Source organism: Dermacentor albipictus, chromosome 3 (assembly GCF_038994185.2).
Source record: "Dermacentor albipictus isolate Rhodes 1998 colony chromosome 3, USDA_Dalb.pri_finalv2, whole genome shotgun sequence".
Taxonomy (NCBI): Eukaryota; Metazoa; Arthropoda; class Arachnida; order Ixodida; family Ixodidae; genus Dermacentor; species Dermacentor albipictus.
In genome coordinates, this window is record NC_091823.1 from 16,098,007 (window position 1) to 16,117,091 (window position 19,085).

Below are 19,085 nucleotides of genomic sequence, written 5' to 3' on the forward strand. Positions count from 1 at the left end.
GCAGGTCATGAAAGGCGCAGGTTAGGTGACTGTTGGACCTTTAGGGTTACAGAATGGGTACGAAGAGAAGGGAAACGCAGTCGAGGACAGCAGAAGACTAGGTGGAGCGATGAAATTAAGAAATTCATGGGCGCTAGCTGGAATCGGTTGGTGCAGGACAGGGGTAATTGTAGATCGCAGGGAGAGGCCTTCGTTCTGCAGTGGACATAAAATAGGCTGATGATGATGATAAATGAAATGAATGAATGATTAGACATGGATGACATGACAGGACATATATGTTATGACATAACAACATGGATTTTACAAGCGCATGTCATGTTATACATTAGTGACATCACATACTTGTCATGGCGTGTATGTCATGACATAAGCGGTATGAATGACATGATGCTATTGTGGTTCTTTCTTTAACTCGGTATAGATTTGGATATGATTGACACAACATATGTGCATGACCTGGCATGGATGACATGACATAAATATTATCACATGAATGACATGCATGTCATGACAGTACTCTAAATTGCGTGTCATTCTTGTCATGTCATGCATACATGTCTCTCCACACATATCCTGATGTATATCCAGTTAAAAAAATGACCATGACGCCACCATTATATGTCATTTGTGTGATTCATGACATGCTTATCACGTGATACATGTCATGTTATTCAGGTCACGGGTATCCTGATATACAACTAGTTAGAAACTGGAACTGTTTGAAATGCATGTCAAATGTCATGATATGCATTTGTGACATTGATGGCATGTCGTGCCATGTATGTGATGAAATGATTGGATTGAATATCATAGTCTGTATGCCAAGCCATAACATGATTCCCATGAATTTATGACATGCATGATAAGAATGAGATAAAGTTGTGACATGCATCCGTGCATGCACAACATGACATTGCCATGACAAGAACATATGCCAACCAAATGGACCAAGTTATCTACTAACTTGGGCTGATGGCTGTATGCTCATGTTCGTGATGCCATGATGGTCGTTGCATGGTCATTCCAGCATCGTAATCCGACTCTCCCCTCTTATTCTTGCGGGCCATCTGCGCTGAAGCCAAGTGGCACATGTAAGAAAATACTGGCATCTCGGCAGCAGAACACCGGGTGATGGTTGCATCCATTCAAAAAGTGATTGAAAAGCAAGTTTCCTACGGGTGTTGATTTCTGAGAGCCGTACAGCAACGCGCTGCCTCCTCGTTCCTCCCTAAGACTCCTCGTTTCAACGAAGAGACAGCTTCTCTGCAACCTGACACCGCTTTTGAAGTCGCTGATTGATTTCTGGGGAACACCATCTTCGTGTAGCTCCACGTCTCAGCAACAGCAGTGAGACCTTTCTTCCTTTTACACTTGCCCTAGCTTTGCACCCCTCAAGCTCCATTCGTAAGACGTCTAGATACCAACCCCAGACAACTGGCTTGACAAATGTTTTCCATTGCACTCTTTCCGACATGATGGTAATGTAGATCTACCCAGACCACATAAACGAGATGCAATCCAGCCGTTCGTAACTTTTGCACACAATACGGTGTTGCGGCTTGTGGGAGTTCCTTCGGTCTACCGGGGCGCAGTCGTTGCTGTGCCTAAGGCTCCGGACTTATTCGCCATTGCGAGGAAAACCTCTCCCCTCATTTCCCTGCCCCTCGACCCGCGCGCCGTTTTCCCCGGGCGCCGCGGCCGCGTCCCGCGACGTCATGCTACGCGGCCCTGCGATTGGGTCGTGGGGCGTGACGTAGGGAAGAAGCCCCGACTGGGGACGATCGCGGTGCGCGGGGGAGTCGGGCTGCGACAGGGACAAGCGCCGGTCACGAGAGGCAAGCTGCAAGGTACGTGAACGACCAGCTATTTGTGTCCCCAACGCCCCGGCCTGGGGACGTTCACGTGCTTTGTTAGCTTGCGTAAGTGTGACTTGCTGAGTGGCTTTGCGTTCCGCCCTTGCGGTAGCCGCAGGCGCTCAGTGCGTCACATTTTGCGTGTCCGAACCGTCGCAGACCATTGTCGGTGACGGGAAGCGCTAGGTAGCGTTTGCGAACGCATTTCGGCCCGCGCGCGTAAACCATTGTTCGACGCGGCGTGTAACCCGCCTTCCTCGCCATCGGGAACCGCGGGCGCCGAGTGTACTCCGTGTGTTTGGGTGCAGTCTGGCACATGTTGGCCATTGGGGATCAATAAACGCCTTAACTGTCCTGGACGCCGTGTGTTCCTGGGAGAGCGCCCATGCGTACGGCCAGCGCCGTCCAGGTCTTTCGGCTCGGTGCTCGAACCTGCGGTGGGTCTATCGCCGTGCGCCGTCGTGCCGCGTCGTGAGGCTCCACTTCTCGGGCCCCACGTTGGGCACCAAACTGTGGGCTCACAGTACGTCTCCGCGCACGGCGTCGCCAAGTGGCCCCCGAGAAGTGGAGCCTCACGACGCGGCACGACGGCGCACGGCGATAGACCCACCGCAGGTTCGAGCACCGAGCCGAAAGACCTGGACGGCGCTGGCCGTACGCATGGGCGCTCTCCCAGGAACACACGGCGTCCAGGACAGTTAAGGCGTTTATTGATCCCCAATGGCCAACATGTGCCAGACTGCACCCAAACACACGGAGTACACTCGGCGCCCGCGGTTCCCGATGGCGAGGAAGGCGGGTTACACGCCGCGTCGAACAATGGTTTACGCGCGCGGGCCGAAATGCGTTCGCAAACGCTACCTAGCGCTTCCCGTCACCGACAATGGTCTGCGACGGTTCGGACACGCAAAATGTGACGCACTGAGCGCCTGCGGCTACCGCAAGGGCGGAACGCAAAGCCACTCAGCAAGTCACACTTACGCAAGCTAACAAAGCACGTGAACGTCCCCAGGCCGGGGCGTTGGGGACACAAATAGCTGGTCGTTCACGTACCTTGCAGCTTGCCTCTCGTGACCGGCGCTTGTCCCTGTCGCAGCCCGACTCCCCCGCGCACCGCGATCGTCCCCAGTCGGGGCTTCTTCCCTACGTCACGCCCCACGACCCAATCGCAGGGCCGCGTAGCATGACGTCGCGGGACGCGGCCGCGGCGCCCGGGGAAAACGGCGCGCGGGTCGAGGGGCAGGGAAATGAGGGGAGAGGTTTTCCTCGCAATGGCGAATAAGTCCGGAGCCTTAGGCACAGCAACGACTGCGCCCCGGTAGACCGAAGGAACTCCCACATCGCGCTCAAGATGGACAAGCCGTCTGCCCTTGTCGCCCCTAGGAGCCGCCGCCGCAGCCGACGCCGGCGCTGGGTGGCACAGCCAGGCGCTCCAGCCACAAGGAAACTCCCTGCTCCAACGACTGTCCCGCCTGCCACAGCTACGGAGACCAGTCCAAAAACACGGAGTGTGGCCCCCTGGACGTGCCAGGAGGGTGTATCGGCACCCCTCTGATACGTCCCCATTCGGCGAAGGCATGGCCCGCGCAGCCTTTGCGGCCTACCTGCGCGGAAGTCGGTTCCGTGATCTGGAGGACATGGCCGCCGAGGCCAAGCGTATACAAGGCGACCTGCTGGCCATGCGTGCCTACCGCCCTCCACCGCCCGCAAGCGAGGCGCTAGAGCCGCGCTGTGCATGGACGGGAACTATTTTCCGTTCACGCCAAGAGCAATCGCCCGCGCATTCCACCTTTGCGGTGGGCTTTGAAAACCGGCAAGCTTGGGGAATCAGCGAACGCGCCTTGGATCCTCATGCATACGCGCGGAGCGCGGCCAGTGCGGAGCAAAGGCCCAATCCGCCCCCTCAAATACGCCAAGCAATCCGCAGCAGCGCGCGCCCAGCGGAAGACGCATGTCCCGAACGGCCTGAGGGCAGCGCAGCGGGCGGAGGAGGACGACCGGGGCAGAGTGCTTTCAACCGCAGGAATGCGCGCGGCGGAGCCCGCTGTTTTGAGTGCAGTGAGCTGGGCCACATTGCTCGTTACTGCCCCAGACGCACCCTCCAGCAGGGAAACGGGGATGGGGGTCGGGCGTGAACGCACGTCCGACCGAAGTGATTGTCGCTCCCTCCGTGTGTCGTGCGGGCTTTCCCGCGGATGCATTCGCGCCATTCGTCACTGTCACTATTGCTGGTCGCGAATTTGCCGCGCTCCTCGACACAGGGGCCAGTGCGTCTTTGTTTGGCGACGATGTTTTGACCCTCTTGCAGCAGCGCTTTGTTCGCTTGCGCGAATGCCGAGCAACTTTTAACCTAGCCAGCGGCTCCGTTCCCGCAGGCGGGGCAGCGAGGCTGTCTGTTCGTTGGGATGGTCGAACGAGGCGCCATCGCTTCATTCATTTGCCTGGCTTGAGTGTTCCCGTGATTCTGGGTCGTGACTTTCTTCGTAAGACCCGTATAGTGGTAGACATTGCGAACGGAGGCTATAGGGTGGGACCGTTGTCCCCTTTGAGGCTTTTCGCTGACCCTGCGGCATGTGTCGCCGCGGAGCGAGTGGCGGGCCCGCACGGCGCGCTAGATAAGGGGGTTGAGCCCTTTCTGGCGCAGTATTCTGCGTGCACTACCGCTCAGATAGACGTGCCTGCGCGAGGTGGCTTGTTCCACCCTTTGATCGCCCGTGCGGTAGGGCTGGAGCTCAAACAAAAATCTGACATGTCCGAAGTTCTGTTCAGCTATGACGACCTGTTCACAGAAGACCCAGGTTGCACTGACCTTGTACGCCACAGGATCGAGACTGGGGATACGCGTCCTTTGAAGTGCAACCCCAGGCCGGTTAGCCTGTCCAAGAGACAGGCTATCGATGGTGTGCTTAACGAGATGCTGGCGACCGGTGTCATCAAGCGTTCCGATAGCCCCTGGGCATCTCCTGTCGTCCTGGTTCCAAAAAAGGATGGTAGATTCCGCCTTTGCGTTGATTACCGTCGACTGAACGCACTTACCCGTAAAGATGCCTATCCGTTGCCAACCATCGAGTCAATTGTGGGCAGCCTAGGTTCAGCGAAGTATTTCACGACTCTGGACGCTGCTAAGGGCTACTTGCAAGTAGAGGTGGAACCCGAGGACAGAGCAAAGACCGCCTTCACGTGCCATCGTGGGCTGTTTCAATTTGAGCGAATGCCGTTTGGTCTGTGCAACGCCCCAGCCACATTTCAGAGGCTAATGGATCGGGTTCTGGGCAATGCCAAATGGTCCCATGCCATGTGCTACCTCGACGACATCGTGATCTATTCCGAAACGTTTGAGGAGCACATACGTCACGTTGGGGACATACTTGGGAGGATCAGGTCAGCGGGCATGACGCTAAATCCGGCAAAGGCACAAGTGGCGCAAACTCGAGTCCACTTGCTGGGGTTCACCCTAGGAGGAGGCTCCATTGAGCCGAATTCGGAGAAGCTCCGGGCTCTCCTGGATTTTCCCGCCCCCAAAGATGTACGCGGCCTCCGCCGCTTCCTCGGAATGGCCAATTTCTACCGGTCATTTATTCCATCTTGTGCGAAACTCCAGGCACCGCTGACAAAGTTGTTGGGGAAGTCTGTGGAGTGGCGTTGGGAACCGGAGCAGGAGCAGGCATTCCGCGGCTTGTCCCGAGCCATCGCCGAGACAGCTCGCCTCAGATTGCCTGACCTGACCAAGAAATTCGTCGTTCAGACGGACGCGAGCGATTTGGGATTGGGGGCGGTCCTCCTTCAGGAATTCGATGGTGTCCTGCTCCCTCTGGCTTTTGCTAGTCGGGCGCTGCTCCCTGCGGAGAAGAACTACTCCGTGACGGAAAAGGAGTGCTTAGCGATTGTGTTTGCACTGAGGAGATTTGACGTCTATTTAGACGGCACGAAGTTCGTCGTGCAGACGGATCACAGCGCGCTCAGCTGGCTCATGAGGCTTCGAGAACCTGCGGGTCGGCTGGCACGTTGGGCACTTCTAATACAGCACTACGACATTTCGGTGCAGTACCGAAAGGGGAGCACGAACGTCGTCGCAGACGCGCTTTCGCGTGCGCCGCTTCCCCACCCGGCTGATGCCGGAGGCGAGCGGCGAAAGACGGAAGCCGCCGACACGCCCGCCTGTGCGAGCGGTGAAGTGGCTGAGGAAGAGAGGGAGACCGTCTTCGGGTCCCCACCTATAGAGGAGACTGCGGTAAAAGAGGTTTTCGGCGTTGTACAGCCGGGCGGTGACGAGAGTTCTCCATCAGTGGGGGAAATGGTTGTAAACGAGCCAAAGGGGAGCGTTGTGAATAGATCGACCGGCAATGGTGGTAACTTAACCGTTCATGACTGTGCCTTTAATGAACACGATGTCACCGCGCATGATGTTCTCGCACGGGTGCAGAAGGAGTTAGCTGCAGAAAGACAGCCGCGTACCACGACACCGGAGAACGAGGCCTTTGCAGTATTTCCAAAAGGAAGTAATGGAACCGGCTCTCACTCTGGAGGGACCGCGATTATTTTCAGCCGAGAAGAGCTCCGAAGGGCCCAGCAGGAGGATTCATTTTGCAAGGAAATTGCTGGTAGAGTAGCGGAAACGGAGCGCCGTAACGTTGCTGGTGTTGCAACGAGCGCAGAAGTACCCGGGCCAGCTTTTATTGCTGGTACTTCCGAAGATTCCTACCTGCTGGACCACGATGGGCTCGTGCTTAGATATATCGCTACCGAGGATGAATCAATTAACCCGTTTAAGGTGGTGATACCGAAAAGTCTGAGGCGCGCACTTTTGTACTACGCTCATGATGAACCGCTGGCTGGACACCTCAGTGGCTCTAAGGTCTTTGCAAGACTCAGCCACACTGTCACCTGGCCCGGTATGAAGTGCGACGTTTTCCGTTATTGCCGGACTTGTCACGTCTGTCAGGCGGTGAAATCTCGCGGTGGCCGTCCGCCGGGTTTAATGAAGCCGATTGACAGTCAGCGGCCTTGGCAGTTTGCTGCCTGCGACTTAATTGGGCCTTTTCCAAAGAGTAAACAGGGCTTTCAGCACCTTTTGGTAGTGGTCGATCACTTTACAAAGTGGGTGGAGCTATTTCCGCTCCGCAAGGTGACGGCTCGGGCAGTGTTGGATAAGCTAATGGAAGTTTTCACACGCTTTGGATTTCCGGAGCGTTTGATTACTGACAATGCGTCTTACTTCACTTCTCGGGTGTTTCGTGAGACGTGTACATCCCTTCAGATCGAGCATCGCCTCACATCGCCCTACCACCCCCAGGCCAACCTCACGGAACGCTTTAATCGTACTGTGAAGTCGATGCTCACGGCCTTTGCCAGAAGCCAGAGGGATTGGGCAGACCACGTGAACGAACTCGCGTTCGCCATTCGGACGGCGCAAAACCGCTCAACAAGTTTCTCCCCCGCTTTCCTCATTTTTGGCCGTGAACTGGCGAATCCGCTAACCATTGTTACGCAGCGCCGAGCAGGGGTTGAGAATGCGCCAGGGGACCTTTCCTCGTACGCAGCGCAGCTTCGCTCCCGGCTTGCCCGCGCTTTCTCTAGAGCAAGGGACAGCTTGGGAGTCGCCCGAGCCCAGCAGAAAGCTCAGTATGACAAGAGTCATCGCGACGTCTGCTTTCAGGTCGGTGACTTGGTGCTTAAACGCAACCACGCTCTTAGTGACGCCAGCAAAGGGTTTTCCGCAGCGTTGGCTCCTAAATGGCTGGGGCCTTACCGAGTGGAGAAACGACTTTCACCACTTGTATATGAGCTGACGGATCCTCAGACGGGGAGAACCAGGGGCCGCGTTCACATTGCCGACTTGAAAGCCTACCATTGCAGGCCAGTCGAGCCGGCGCCGGAGCCCAGCGATCTCGGGTGTTCCGGGGAACAGGGTACGTCCGGTGCTTCCGACCGCTTTCGGCCGTCGCATCGATACCCCCTCAGGCGACGACCACCATTGTGAATTCGCCCTCGCGTTGCCAGACCTTTCTGGTAAAAGAAACGCGTTACTCTTGCTTTCTGCCTCTGCGAGCGAGTGTCTCTTTCCTCTCGGGATTTCCCGCACAGAGGCCAGCGCGCCACGGTTCCAGCCCGCCCTAACTAGATGTCAAAAAGTTTGCCCGTTTGTTCAGTGCTTGTATTTCTTCTTGCTTGAATAATAGGTTTAGCCTTCCTCGTGTGCATAGCCTTGTTTTCAAAGTGCCCCGCTTCTTACCCCGCATCGCCATTGTACGTAGCTGTAGAGGGGCGCTTGGTGCCCTCATTCTTTTGTTGTCTCGTCTTTGAGACTCGCCGCGTAAGTGTCCGGAAAGCGGAGGCGTGCGACCACGGGAGCGTCAGATGAGGGGAAGGTTTGAGACATTGGACGCCTCAGACATTGGTGTTGCCTGCGCCCGAATCCGTTGCAAGCCCTAAGGGCACGTGTCGCGGGTGCCTCGTGTGTGCGCGTGCAAAAGGGGACGAAAACCACGTCCAGCTGGCTTTCACCATCGCTGCTACCCCTCTCGCCTCAGACATTGGTGTTGCCTGCGCCCGACTCCGTTGCAAGCCCTAAGGGCACGTGTCGCGGGTGCCTCGTGTGTGCGCGTGCAAAAGGGGACGAAAACCACGTCCAGCTGGCTTCGCGACCCTCCATCCTGTGCCCCCCATCTCTGCTCGCTCCTTCTTGAAAACGACTGGCGTCAGCATTTACTACTCCTGCTGGCACTGCTGCTGCCGGTGCCCGGAACTGACTTCCCGCTGTCATTCTGTCTCGACAGTCGCCTTCGTCGGTAGCTTCGAGTTGCAGCGCACTCGCGCTCAAGATGGACAAGCCGTCTGCCCTTGTCGCCCCTAGGAGCCGCCGCCGCAGCCGACGCCGGCGCTGGGTGGCACAGCCAGGCGCTCCAGCCACAAGGAAACTCCCTGCTCCAACGACTGTCCCGCCTGCCACAGCTACGGAGACCAGTCCAAAAACACGGAGTGTGGCCCCCTGGACGTGCCAGGAGGGTGTATCGGCACCCCTCTGATACGTCCCCATTCGGTGAAGGCATGGCCCGCGCAGCGCAGAGTGGAGAGGTGCCAGCACCCAGTGCCCTATCCTCATTAGGGGCACACGCTGACTCTAACGGACGCAGCCGCGGACGGCGCCCACCTGACTGGGGTTCTTTAACTTTTTTTTAGTGTTTATTTGCGAGTGTGTGTCTCTGTGCGTGTGTGTGTGTGTTCGTGTAGCAGATATTACATTTATTCTGGGGGTATTCTGGGGCAGTGTGCTGTACAGTTTTTCCTTTGAGTTATATGGTTGTGCGCGATTTTCACCGGGTTTGCTGTACGTGTTAAATATCTATGCTATTAGTGTATCTGCCCTGATTACATTGTTCTCGTTTCTTTAATATGTGTTTAAGGGCTGGAACGGAGGCAGGACGTTAGCCGTCCTTGCAATATCTAGTGCTGGCTGATACAGGGGACTTTTCCTTTGTGTTACATGCCGCCGGCTTATTTCTCAGCTGGTAGGGACATTTAAGGGGAGAGGGATGTGGGAGTTCCTTCGGTCTACCGGGGCGCAGTCGTTGCTGTGCCTAAGGCTCCGGACTTATTCGCCATTGCGAGGAAAACCTCTCCCCTCATTTCCCTGCCCCTCGACCCGCGCGCCGTTTTCCCCGGGCGCCGCGGCCGCGTCCCGCGACGTCATGCTACGCGGCCCTGCGATTGGGTCGTGGGGCGTGACGTAGGGAAGAAGCCCCGACTGGGGACGATCGCGGTGCGCGGGGGAGTCGGACTGCGACAGGGACAAGCGCCGGTCACGAGAGGCAAGCTGCAAGGTACGTGAACGACCAGCTATTTGTGTCCCCAACGCCCCGGCCTGGGGACGTTCACGTGCTTTGTTAGCTTGCGTAAGTGTGACTTGCTGAGTGGCTTTGCGTTCCGCCCTTGCGGTAGCCGCAGGCGCTCAGTGCGTCACATTTTGCGTGTCCGAACCGTCGCAGACCATTGTCGGTGACGGGAAGCGCTAGGTAGCGTTTGCGAACGCATTTCGGCCCGCGCGCGTAAACCATTGTTCGACGCGGCGTGTAACCCGCCTTCCTCGCCATCGGGAACCGCGGGCGCCGAGTGTACTCCGTGTGTTTGGGTGCAGTCTGGCACATGTTGGCCATTGGGGATCAATAAACGCCTTAACTGTCCTGGACGCCGTGTGTTCCTGGGAGAGCGCCCATGCGTACGGCCAGCGCCGTCCAGGTCTTTCGGCTCGGTGCTCGAACCTGCGGTGGGTCTATCGCCGTGCCGCGTCGTGAGGCTCCACTTCTCGGGGGCCACTTGGCGACGCCGTGCGCGGAGACGTACTGTGAGCCCACAGGCTTGAGGTTGCATTGGGCTAGGAATCCACCAAGCCTATCGACGAGTACGTCCTGTAGTAGAACAGAAGGAAAAAGGGTTTACTTTACATTGTTTACACTGGTTCCAGATACGGAAGCCCACTCCATGCAGGAGCATATTAAACATCCGAGTTCACGTGAAGGCATGTCAGCACCTCTCACTGCACCTAAAGTCTCCACCTTTAGTACCGTCATCTTCCCTAGGTGACTAGACTAGGGAACCTGATGACTGTATCACGGCCGATCACAATCGTCGAATTGGTCGCAATATCCCGCCCATGATGTCGTGCCATTGTGCCGAACTCCGCCTCCAGTGTACCTTCGCCCCCGCATATTTAGCAAACTGGGAATCTAAGGTTGAAGCTGTTCTCACAGTAGCATTCAACGTGTGCCCTTCATCAATTAGTTCAAGTTTTGAGGTTTAAGTAGAGGGGTCTTTTGTTGACCTATCAATAGTCTGCGTCAACGCTACGTTAACTTTTGGATAGGCACTGATGAATGAGTGAGGTAACTTCGTGGTAAATGTCTAATTAATGTCTTTGGCGTGTTGAGATGTAACAATGGCCATACAAAGCACCACCGTCTTTTCTTTTTTTCTCGTCTACGGCCGCTCCCCAGGTTTCGACCTGGGTGCCCGTTTCTTCTCACCTCTAGTATCTTCTGCAGTTACTTTTTTGAGAAGTGTTTTTTACCTCGCCCTTTGCTGTCACTTCACCCTTATTAACACCGGCATTTACCACGAAGCCTGTAAGGGCCGCTGTGACTCAACCCGCTGTGCTGTGACTTTCTCCCCTGTAGGCAGAGTTCTCCTCTGGACACCTGTATGCACTCCCAGCTTATGTGACAAGTTCCTCACTTGTTTTGTTGGACCTTACCAAGTTATTGAGCAGACATCCCGCTGTTTATTATCGTGTCTCGCTTGTTTGTGCTCCTTCCGACTGGCGTTGCCGTGGGACCAAATTAGTGCATGTCTCTCTTTTAACCCTTTGACGATTTTAGCCGAACATGTACGGCGGCGGTTTTCTGTCCCGCAAGGTCTTTGCTGTACGGGTACGGTTCCGACCCTCCGTTTGAAATTTCGTGCCATAATGACGATGCGTGCTCACCGGGAGGTGCTGCCACCGCTTAGCACTTACAAAATGCGTTTGAAATCGGCGCTACCTTCTTGGCGAGATAAACAGAACTCATTGCTAGCTTCAGCTCGTTGCTCAGACTGCGGCAACGCCCCTTTGGCGGTTTCGGTTTCGCCGCGTGATTGCAACGGAGGCGCGCGAATCGTCAATTTTTTCTTTGTCGGCACTCTCTTGCAGGGTGGTGGAAGTTGATTTCTATCTTGATTGTCGCTGCTCTTAGCTTATCAGTGCCGTCGCGAGGTATTCTCGCTCTGAGTGGCAACGCGCTTTCGTGGTTTCGGTTCCGCCGCGTGATCGCAACGGAGGCGCGCGAAACGTAAATTTTTTTCTTTGTCGGCAGGCTCTCGCAGGGGCGGCGGAAGTTGATTTCTATCTTGATTGGCACTGCTCATAGCTTGCTTATCACCACCGCTCACGAGGTATTCTCGCTCTCTGCGGCAACGCGCTTACGCGAGAGGGTGCCTCAGACCTCTGCCCAAGGCAGCCGCACGCAGAGGTGTAGTGTGCGCCAACACAACTCCTCGCACCAAGAGACAGACACGCATTTTAGGTGTGCAGATTGCGATAAGGCGCTGTGCGTAGACCCGTGTTTCAAGGAGTACCACGCTCGGAAATACTATTGAACATTTTGCAGTTCTGAGTGATGCCGACACCAAAATACTGTTCCTAATTATTTTTTACTATTTATTCCCGACTTTATACATATTGTACATTCAAGATCCGCAATAAAGTAATTTGACCACCTGGGAAAGTTTTTTTCAAAATAATTCGACCCTCAAAGGGTTAAAACCATATATTCAGCACATTTCATAATAGGTACTCCCAGGTGGCCACTTCTGCCGTGAGGGGGAGATAGTGTCAGTGCAATTTGTGAGCATGACTTTCATCTTCCTCATCTGTTCATGTCATCATCAGCACGGTGTCTTTGTCATCATAGCTTGAGCTCGGCGAGAACAAAGTGGTTCCTCATAAATAGTGAGTGTCTTTTTTTTCTTTTTTAGCTTACTTAATAATTAAATTCAAGTAACTGTGGACAAATTACATGAGTCTAAATGCCTCACAAGAAAGGCAATCACTTGCTAATGTTGCCAATTGCCCTTGTAGCATTGCTTCATCAGTTTTGTTGTCAACGAACTTGAGCTAGTTTACTCACCATTAGAAACCTGTTGTGAAAATGATCATTACATGCCTTTGATAGTTCTTTGAGAAATAAATGCTTGTCTAGTGACAGTAAACATTGGTCATTGTGAGTGCCTCATCTTTCAATGCATGAACAGTGTAAGGCACAGAAAATGATTAATAGGTGGCACTCTTGTTGCTTCCGTATCGGAGGGCCATTGTACTGCAGTTTAGCCATTTGGTATGGGTGCTAGTGACCTAGCAGGGCATCTTCTTAAGCCTTCCTATTTGGAGAACTAATGGTACCCATCATGTATTTGCCAGTGGTATCAATGATAAATATCAGAGGTCAGGATTGAAGCTAGTTTGGGCCGTGACAGCAGGGGTATAGCCAGGAGTGGGCAGGTAATGGGGACACACTAGACATGTGCCTTCCCCTCAAAAAACATTTTTTGGCTATGCCTTTAATTGTGATGATGTAGTGATGCTCTTGCATCTTTGTTCTTTATGTGTTCGTACTGTAAGCTGTCAATATTAATTGGCAATAAGCATTGAGTGGACAGTGCTTTTTAACAGTAGAGACAGAAGCAAGCAAAATGTTGTAAGGCAATGATGTGAGGAGTTGAACTACCCTCCTCACAGCACAGTCTCTCCCATTTCCCTTGCTATGAGAGAGAGAGAGAGAATAAAGATTTAATAATCTGGATAAGTGAGAAACAGTGCTTCTTTCTTCACCCAAGGTGGATGGCCTCCTCAGTCCAAGTTGCCATTGGCCTTTGCTGCTTCCCTATGCTGGTCCTCCAAGTCTGGAGCTGTAATCGTGGCCTCCTATGATTTGTGGCACTCTTCTTATGTGTGTCTGTTTTTGGTTCTTTGTTCTTTGTCTTCATTTTCTCTTTGATTATTGGGTTCTGAAGGGTTAAGACACCCCATTACCAGCAAAGGTAGGGCAATTGGGTTGGGTGCATTCTATTATTATAATGCCATGTACATAACAATTTGTTTGTAGATGCCACAGAGTTATTGTCTCTTCACTGTTTAGTTTGAGGTGCGGTAAGGGGTATACTCTTCTTTCAAATTTATAATGCTACAGGATATCCGTATATTTCTTGGGAATATCTTTGGACCTCGGCGCCTTTCGGAAACCCTCTGACAGGAATGCCTGGGTTTTATGATCTTGGGCTGCGGTGTGTGCTGCTTCGTTTCCTGCCAGTGACTCATGGCTAAGGGTCCACACAATGTAGGTCTCTGGGACTTTTGTGCATTTCGATATTTCTTGCTGGATTTTCAGACCTTTGGTGGATATTCTGCCTTTTTGGAAATTACATGTAGATTGCGAGTTGCTCAATATCACAGCATTTTCGGTGCATGTGGAGATGGCCAGTATTATTGCCACCTCTTTGGCCATGTCTGGATCTCTTGCGAGTATCGTAGCAGTGGTCTTTTTCTTTGTCTTGGGTATTAATTGTGGTTATTTCGAAAGCGGGTATCCTTGGATACTTTGCTGCATATGTGTACCTTGTGTATAGAGTCTGTAGAGAATTTCTTGTGGAACGCTCTTGCTCTTGCTCGTCTTCTTTCGTTACGAAGCTTTGGTTGCATATTTCGGGGTACTGATGCCACTGAGATTGAGTCTAGAATGTGCATTGAGAGTTTCAATTTGTCGTCCGATCTTGCAGTTGTCTTCGCATCACAAACGAGCTGAAGTAGCACGCTTCTGCTACTGGGAATCAATTTGAATCTTTCTATCTGGCTTATTTTGTGCACTTCTGTGAGTTCCTCTCACGTGTTGTGGAGGCCGTGTTTGGGTAATCATGCTGTAGGCTCGTTTTTTAGAATTCCCTATACTGTCTTGGTAGCTTTTCTAATCATGATGTTTAGTTTTTCTATTTGTTCATTCTTCAGGAGCAGATAGGGGGTGCCATACGCGATCCGGCTCATGATGAGTGCCTGTACGACACATAACATTTCTTGTTCGTTGAGGCGGTGCCTTCAGTTTGCAACTCTTTTAATGAGGTGCGTCACTTGGGTCAGTGATGTTTGAAGTTTGGGGAGTGCCATGGCTCCTGATGCGTCTTTATGTATAACAAGACTTTGGCTTGTTATGCTTTGGTCGGATCATAAGAGCCCAACAAACATTGACACCAATGACAACATAGGGGAAATTGTGCTTAATAAATGACATAAAGGAATGATAAATTAATGGATATGAAAGTGAATGAAAAAACAACTTGCTGCAGGTGGGGAACGATCCCACGTCTTAGCATTACGCGTGCGATGCTCTACCAATTGAGCTAACGTGGCGCCATTTTCCCATCTTCTTGTCCTTGTCCGTCTGTCATCTATTTGTCCTACTTGGCCTTGTCCGTTGTACATGTTCCTCTTTTAGTCCGTGTCTTCGTAGCGCTCTTTTCTTCAACCATCTACTTTCTTGGGTATTTATGTTTCCTAGTATGTAGAACCCTGGAAGTGTTAGCCAGCGCCACCACTCACAGACCTTGGCGGCGGACGTGGAACGTCCTTGTTGCCGCAGGCGTCACGAGAACATGAGCTTTTTGGGTGAAGGCAACTGGTCAATAAACCCACACATGTTACCTGAAGGCATCAATGTTGCTGGATTCGAGACCCTTGTTATGTAATAAATGAAAAGAAAGGTGGTTAACCGAGGGGCCTGATTTTTATTAATAATATTATAAGAAGCCAACAAACACTGACACCAAGCACAACATAGGGGAAATTACTTGTGCTTAATAAATGAAATAAGGAAATGGTAAATGATGGAAATGAAAGTGGATGAAAAAACAACTTGCCGGAGGTATGTTGGTCGTAGGCTAGTGGTCTGTGTCAAGATCTCACTTTGAGCACTAGCAGTTCCGATTTTTTGGGTGTGCATTGTAGCGATTTACTGCCTCCTGTAGTGCGTTCTGTTGTTGACCCGTAGATGGTGGTTTGGTCCATATTGTTATATCATCTGAATAAAAGGCGCCACTGAGCCTTTCTATTTTGTTTAGTTCTTTGGGCAATCGCGTCATTGTGATGTTGAAGAGTAAAGGTGAGATTACCGACTCTTGAGGTGTTCTCTTGTTCGGCACATCAAAATTTTTTGTTCTTAGGTTGCCAACCCTAATGGTGGCTATTCTGTGCGACAAGTAGCTTTGTACATATTGAAACAATTGCTCACCACAGCCGGTCGCATAGAGGTTGCGGAGTACCGCCTCATGCTTTACGTTGTCAAAGACACCCTTGATGTCAGTTGCAAGAACGGAGTACTTGTGATGTATTTCCAGGTAGTCTAGAAGGTCTTGCTTGAGTTGTAATAGCACATCTTGCATGGAAAGGGGTTGCCTGAAGCCGGACGCTGTGTTGGGCATCAGATCATTGTCTTCAAGGTGAGGAGTGCAGCATTCGTGCACCATGTGTTCCATTAGCTTTCCTGCACACAATGTCATAGAAATACGGCTGAGATTCCTTACTTGCAGTGGTTTGTTGGGCTTTGGAATCATGATGATTATGGCAGGTTTCCATGCTGCTGGCATTTTGCCCCTATCCCATTAGGCAATGTAATTTAGTAGGTTGTTTACCGATTCCTTGTTGAGATTTTGCAGGATTTTGTTAGTGACCTTGTCCTTTCCTTGCAATGTGTTTTGAGTTTGCTTTGCCAGTGCCACCGCAATCTCTGTGTGGGAGAAGAGTCTGCCCAGTTTTTAATTAGGTGTGCCTTTGTATGGCTTTGAATTACTCTTGCGTCGGGTTTTTCCTCCCGTGAGCTTATTTTTGATTTCTTCCAATACTTGCTGTTCTGTACCTGGTAATAGCGTACCGGCAATAGTGTACCTATTACTACAGGAGTAATTTTGCAAGGTATTGTTCCTGTTGTGTCTTGGTTTCCATCGTTGGTAGAAGTGATTTGAGAATGTGCCAGGTCATTCTCATGCTTAATGTGCCTTGAAATTAATTGGTTACACGTTTGGTTCCAATTTTGCCTGCTAAGCTTCTCGGCGTACTTCACGGCCAATTGAGTAATGTTGGCAATATGTTGCTTGAGTTTCTGGTTGTGTTTCATCTTATACCGTTTGAGAAGTCTTCTTCAGGCTTCCCATAGTTGGAGGAGGTGTGGGTCGACTGCTAGCGTGTCCATTGTCAATTGCATTTCCTTGGTGTGCTTTTTGGCTTCCTTGACGATGGTGCAGAGCCAAGCTTCAATGTCGTCAATTTCGCTGGCTTTGTAACTTTTTCTACAAGTGGTCTAATCTGTGATTTTTGCTTTCCTGCTTTGAATCTCTGTGTTACAGTGCAGTACTTCAAGTTGTATAATTTGATGATTGTTGATCCTCCTTAAGTCTGGTTCACTCCACTCTAGTTATCCCTTTGGTAAAGGCCAGGTAAGGGCTGGTGTCGCGAGAGACGCTGTTACCCGTTGTCGTGGGCATGTGCGGATCATTCCACAGCCTCAGGCGACATTGCTGCGCTGTGTCATGCACATTTGCTCCTTCTTTAGTGGTTTGATGATATCCCCAAGCCGTATGTGGTGCATTAAAATTGCCCATCACTACAAGCTTGTGGCCCCTCATTAGCTGTCTGGTTTTTCTGAGGAGCATATCAAAGTACGAAAGGGGGTCTTTGGGTAGGCTGTAGATGCAGAGGATGACGAGGCTCTGGTGCGCATTTTTATCTGGCATTATTTCGATTAGTGTGTGCTCGGTTTACATGTTCATCAGATCAGGCTTGTAGACTGTGTGAGTCTTCTTGGTGAGAATAACAGTGCATGTGTGCCTGCGTCCATCTTGTATCTTCGGATATTGTAGTTGTATGTTTCTTCGAGGGCAATGGCCTCGGGCTGTTCAGGTTGTGCCGATTCTTGAACATTTGTTAATTTGTTTTGAATCGATCTACAGTTCCATTGCCAGATTTTGAAACGCAGATGTGTGTCCTTTTTCCTAATTTGGCTTCCCATTCTGTTCTAATTTGTCATCAGTATCAGTGTTTCTGGCATGTCTGTTGGCATTATGCATGTCTGCTCGCGTCTTCTTTCATGAATGCTTATCGTTTAGTTTGACTGTTGTGACGAAATTCTACTTAGCACAGTTATTGAAGTTGCTGATGTCCTGAAGGGCTGCTTGGATTGGTGTCAGTTTTTCAGTGCTGTATTGCTGTAGTTGTGTGACTTGCTAGGCAATTAGTCCTATTGCTTTCTGGATTTCTGTTTTGATCATTGCTTGCACCACTTCCTTGGTAAAAATTGCAGTGTTGCCTGATTTCCCTCTTACCCTTGCTGATAATATCTTCTTTGTAGCATTGGATAAGGTTTTTTGTATATGCTTGTTGATTGTCTAGCTTGGATTGAAACTGCTTCTTTAAGTTCTTTTTTAGTTTTCTCTCCATTTCTTCTACTTCACTATCTGTGCTCTTGCTGGTTTTCGGCATCGGCATACACTATTCTCTTATGTGAACTAGATGGCGATCTTGAGCCTGACCTCGATCTAGATCACGAGTTGCTACGGGAAGGTCGAGGAAAAAGGGTAGTAGGGGAGTTGAGGCATTGCTGCCGCTGCTAGCTGTTATCGGGTTGGGGAAGTCAGATTGCGAGCTCAGATCCTGTGTCTTATGCTTTTCTTGTGCTTGTTCCCACTTTTGCCTTACTCCAAAAGGCGGTGGTGCTGGTTTTAGCTCTTTCATACACTCCCTTCCTGCTGTTTCATGCGGAAGTTAGAATATTTTGCAGATTGATGTGCATTCATGGTTTTGGGGCTGTCCCATCTTACTGCATAGATGACATAAGCTCTACTTTAGGTGCAGACAGATTTCTTACCTGTGCCTGATGTCACCGCATAGTTTGCAATATTGTACATATTTTCTGTATGGCATACATTGAAGTATGGCTCCACCGACCTTAATTCTGAAGGGAACGTGCGGTCCTTTGAAGTACATCTAAGACCGTGTATCTGCCTTCTGGTGTGATTTCGGACATGAGGGCTTTGTTAGTCATTCCTGGTTCCAGTTTGTGTGCTACGCCTTCAATGACATATTCTGGAATGTTGATACTCTAATTAACTTTGTAGACAACTCCTTGTAGCTTAATTTCCTGTATCTTGAGGAGCACTTTGTGGGCAAGTCCAATGTCTGCTGTGCTAGCTATTATGACATTATTTTGCTTTTGCTTTTGTAGTGTAACTTTGTCGTTGACAGTTTGTGGCAATATTCCACTTGTTCTGCCTATTGCTTGTGCTATTGCGAGCTGCTACCATTTAGAAAGTAGAAGTCTTACCTGCGGTCGGTGGACAATCTTCTCTCTCGGTAGCTGGGGGAATTGTGGCGTTTTCTTTGTAATTTTTATAATGGCCATCTTCAGTGTTGTCTGCTGCTGCAATGATTTCTCTTGTGGGGGCCATTCTGCATCCTGTGCTTCTACAGCTTTCTTTTTCCCTGTCGCTAACCATGGGCCTTGCTTTTCAATTATTTGTCCACTGCTTTTGTCATAGCTATACTGTTGTTCTTCTCTTTTGGCATCCAGTTGCATCTCTCGGTGATTTTCTGTGTGCAACATCAGAAGAGAAGAAAATATAAAAAGATCCTTTCCGGCAGCCCGGTGGGCACGTAGTTTGCAA

The 19,085-nt window shown here is 51.2% G+C and overlaps 1 protein-coding gene across 2 annotated transcripts in view; it reads left to right on the forward strand.

Annotated features, from left to right (window-relative positions):
- Nucleotides 1–19,085, forward strand: part of LOC135917501 (tudor domain-containing protein 3-like) — a 162,783-nt gene that overhangs the window by 22,980 nt on the left and 120,718 nt on the right. The gene's annotated exons all lie outside the window — the stretch shown is intronic.